Raw genomic sequence first — 5,049 nt, 5'->3', positions numbered from 1 at the left:
ACCTGGAAGGTGATCGGTGGGGCTTCCAGCTGAAGCCACTGCCGCCGAGCCGTTCCCGGCTCCAGTGCTCCGCCTCATGCTGCAGGTGGCAGCACGTTCATTGCGCACGGATCTCTCTTCCTTGCTACCGTATCGGGAGAGGCGCTCCGCTCGCATCAGCACCACGAAAGCAAGCAGCAAAAAAAATGCTGGAAGGAACCTGTTGAGCGCCAGAAGTTGAATTGCTCCTCCCCTCCCGCAGCTCCTGCAGCTATTTTTTAACAGGCCTCCTTTCCAAGTCCCAGGACAGGTATGGGGAACCTGCGGCATGGCAGAGCTGTTGCTACCCACAGTGCAAACGCTCCTCTGGACCTCCGTGGCCTGCCATGGTCTCCAACAAGCTGGGGTTACTTATTGCTGTGGCACTTCGGGAAAAAAATATGGGCAAAGGCCACAGTGAGCAAGGATGGCTTTATCATACTGCATTTGGGCAGCGGGGGGCGCTATTATCTGCACACAGCTTCCTTCTCCCAGTCTTCACAGCAGAATGCTAACCGCGCTTGCTCTCACTTATGAGAGTTGTAGTGCTTAGGATGGCAGCCATACTTTGCAGAAAGCCGTCACAATCCTGCATTGGATCTCTCGCTCACTTGTCTGCATAGCTCTTCCGATTGTCCCTTAGGTGAACCGAAGCAAGCGGCTACCCGCGTGTCCGTTTTGGTGTCACTACTGAATGGGATAATGCTTCCTTGCCGTTTGCCAACGTAGTTGGAGGGTTTTAGGCATAGAAATACAGAATTGTAGACCCCAGTCTAGTCCAACCCTCTGCAGTGCAGGAACCATTTTTTGCCCGACGTGGGGCTCAAACCCACGACCATGCTCTACCGACTGAGTTATCCCAGCATACTTTTATGCGCAAGATCCTGGGAACTATAGTTTCCCCAAGCAGAGCTGCGATTCCCAGCACCCTGGACAAACTACAGTCCCCACGATTCTTATGCAGGAAGTCATCCGCTTCTAAGCCTAAGGTGTCCACGCAGCCACCGCTTTAAATTATATGTTTGGGTTTTCAAAACATGTGAAAGGGGAGAACGGGGTGCGTAACAATACGCGAGCCATGGTCCAGCTTAGCTCCATGCGAGCCTTAAAATGACTGTGGTTGCAAAACCTGCATTGTGTCCGCGGTGCCCATTTTTTTTCTGTCAACATTATATATATATACTTTAGGACTTCTACGAGCCGGATCTGATGTCTCCCTCGCAACAAAATTCAAAAATCGGAGTACAGTACTTATGTTAGACTCCCTTGGTATCTTGCCCAGCAGGAGACCAAGGAGTAAAACTCATCTTTCAACTCATGGAAATGCCATCAAGTGAAAAGGGCACGGAGACCCTCTCCGGATTACTGGAGATGCAACAGCCACGGTGGAAACTGCCATTGTGGATAAAGGGCATTGCTGGCGGTGGGGTGGGGGTGGGGGCGGCTTTTCGACCTCGCCGGCTGAGCGACAGGCTTTTCCGAGTGGCCTGCAACGCGCACCAGCTGCCCCTAGGGGGAGTCGCCGCTTCTTTTTGCAGCTCCGCTGAAGCTGAACCAGTTAACCCGTCAATTGCCGTAACTCCAGTTTGCTTCCGGGATCCACTTTCAACATTTTAGCAGACGAGGGGGCAATGTGCTGGCGATCCTCTCTCCGCGGACCTGGAGCCAAGTCGCTCCTCCTTCCACGCGCCGCGCACCCAGGCAGTGCTAAAAAGAGACCTGAAGCCGGCAGTGGACGCAGCTGCAAGTTTGCCCGCGATCCTCCACCCTGCGCCCCCCTCCTACACGTTGTACCAGCTGCGCCCCACTTTCTGGTTTCATGCCGCCACGAAATCCAGCAGTAGCAGCCCCTGCAAGTGCGTTTAAAAGAGGCGGGGACAACCCAATTAATAAAATACAATTATTATTATTATTATTGTTCGTTTTTTAAAGCGTGCAGCCCGATCCTCCCCATGCGTCGGCAGTAATTGCCGCTGAGTGCAACGGGGATTCACTTCCATATAAGTACAGGCCTTGTGCCTCGTCAGGCTTCGCCGGGTCTGTTTCAGATTTGCACATGCTATGATTTTTCTGAACAGGAAGCGCAAGGGGTGGTTTGATTCGCCGCTCACGGTGACTAAACGCCCTCGTTGGTATTGTCACTATTTTCTCCTTATATGGCGCTGTCCGAGCTGGTTCCATTTCCCTTTCCTACAGAGATCGCCCCGGAGTTGCCTTTATATGGGCTGTGGCCAGCTGGGCCAATGAGGAGAGCCCTTCTGTCTGCTGCGCAAGGATTTCCCCTTCTGAGTATTGTATAGGATCCTGGAAATCGGGAGGGAGGATGGCGGTGGGGGCCGCGGGGGCTCCAGATATTGCAACTCTCCTTGTCTCTAACCATTTATCATACTGTCTGGTTGAAGACAGTTGGAGTCCTAGCCCATGGGCATAGCCAGGGGGGCAACTGCCCCTCCCAATCAAGTAAATAAATAAAAATACTTAACTAAAAGCAGAAATATTCAGAATATTTGAAATGGAGGTCAAATGTGTGTTCTAGCGACACAACTGGCAACCCAACTGAGCCATAGGCAGAACCAGACAGAAGATGATGACAGGTGGGTGTCCTGCCCCCCCAACATAAATCCTGGCTACACCCATGCCCTAGCCCAGGCATCCCCAAATTCGGCCCTCCAGCTGTTTGGGGACTACAACTCCCATCATCCCTAGCTAACAAGAGCAGTGGTCAGGGATGATGGGAGTTGTAGTCCCAAGACAGCTGGAGGGCCGAGTTTGGGGGTGCCTGCCCTAGCCAGTGGCCACATCTGGAGGGCCACAGAATGCCCTTTTCCCTGTTTAGATGAAATCACCTCCTGGGGAGGTTCACTAATACACAACAGGGAAGAGGCGTAGCAGAGTCCCACTCCCCCAAGTGTGTGAAAACAGTGCATTTAGTGAGGCACGGGTTATCTGCATTTTATTCTGACTGCTCAGTCATATTACTCTGTAATGTTGATGCACGCCTCAGGTAGCTTATCAGGCTTCTGAGCGTTGCCCCTTTCCTCACCCCAAAGGCCTGCAAACGTGTGGAGGGACACCTGGGAAAGAAGTGGCAGCAGTGGGAGTCACATGGAATGGCTGTGGAGTGACAGGCCCCATCATTTAGTGCAGGGGTCAGCAAACGTTTTCAGCAAGGGGCCGGTCCACTGTCCCTCAGACCTTGTGGGGGGCCGGACTATATCTGGGGAGGTGGAATGATGCAAGAGCCCCACGAGCCCCAGTGGCTGCTTACCTGTGTCTTGTGAGAGGCCAGGGCTGGCAGTGGCAGTGGGACGATGAGTGGCGAGCAAAAGGAGTCCAGAAAGGGGCTGCTTTAAATGGTGGCCACTCGGCGCTGCTGCTGCTGGCACCAACAAAGCCCAGCCTCCTTCCTCCTCTAGGCAGGGCAGGGAGAAGCCAGGAGGAGGGAGGGAGGAGACGGTGGCGCTGTGGGAGGGAGAGGGAAAGAACACACGCGCTGGCGATCCACACAGCAATTCCCGGACAGTCCATGGGCCGGATCCAGAAGGCAATTGGGCCTGATCCAGCCCACGGGCCTTAGTTTGCCTACCCATGATTTAGTGTTTGGGAGCAGGGAGGGAGCCAGAAGTCCCCTGGCTCCCTGAGGCTTTTCGTTCCTGAGGGGTAGGTTCAGGCTGCACGGGCTGTTTCTTCTAATTGGCGAAAGGTTAAGTACCTGTGGTTCCTCATCCCATCATGGGACGGATGGATGCTAGAAAACAAAGCAGCAAAGCCACCCCTCTGCCTAGGGTGCTCACTAGCTGCTGCTGCTGCTGCTGCTAGGAATAGATGCTGCTATGCCTTTGAGACATTCAGCTGCCGTACTTGGGTGACCGGTGCAGCTGTGAACCAGGTGTGAGGGCCTTTCCGCAGGATACTGCCATTTGCTTTTGCACACACACAAAAGGAAAAATCTGTATGGGTCAACAAAGTTAATACCACACCGGCACCACCTAGACGCAGCAATGCTTCTGAAGAGAGCAGGGTTAGAGCAGGATACCAAATACAGTCGTACCTTGGAAGTCAAACGGAAACCGTTCTGAAAGTCCGTTCGAGTTCCAAGATGTTCGAAAACCAAATCACAGCTTCTGATTGGCTGCAGGAAGCTCCTGCAGCCAATCAGAAGCCGTGGAAGCCCCATCAGACATTCGGGTTCCAAAAGAACCTTCGCAAACCAGAACAATCACTTCTGGGTTTGCGGTGCTTAGGAGCCAAAACGTCTGAGTTCCAGGGCGTTCGGGATCCAAGGTACGACTGTCCATAAGTCACACGGGAGCCAACTCTTAGGGTCCCAATAAAATATTTGAGGGGGCTGGGCCCCCACAAAGTTGATGGGCATTCCCATTCAAATAGTGTGTGTGCACTGTGTCATGTGATTGATTATGTGGGGCGGGGCTTACCTGGGCTTACCCCTCAATATTTTAAGTTGGCACCCCTGGTAAATCACCTGTGGCTTGGGAAGCTATGGCTTCTACTCTTCCTCCAGCATGGAAACGTCTATATATCTCTCTGAATTTTATTTTTAAATATAGTATGGTGGGGATGCCATCCCTCCTAAGAAAACTTCCTGCCCCCCATTGGAACTAGATGGGGGCTCATGGGTGTAGCCGGGGGGGCCAGCTGCCCCCCAAATCAAGTATATAAATAAATAAAACTAACTGACCAATTGTGTCACACATAACTCGGTCCTGTCCCCTACACACATAAAGCCTGCCCCCCTAAAATAAATCTTGGCCATGCCCAGGTCAGGGCTAGCACCATCTTAATACTAAGAGGAGGGAAATCCACAAGGGATATAGATTTTGAAAATGGGCTGAAGTGGGGTGGGGGGGTTTTGAGTGAAACTTTTTAACAAAACCCTTTCCAGCAAGATTTTCACAGGCCTTTACTTGTTCGACCCCATTGTCCTCCTCAAGCAGGGCCTCCTTTCCTGACATTTCGCTGTGCATCAGGTGGTGGCGAGGGAAGTTGTGTCTGTGGAAAGGAGCTCCTAGC

This window comes from Podarcis bocagei (genome assembly GCF_964188305.1).
Source record: "Podarcis bocagei genome assembly, chromosome: 2".
NCBI classification, from domain to species: Eukaryota; Metazoa; Chordata; class Lepidosauria; order Squamata; family Lacertidae; genus Podarcis; species Podarcis bocagei.
This window is presented reverse-complemented; position numbering follows the sequence as displayed.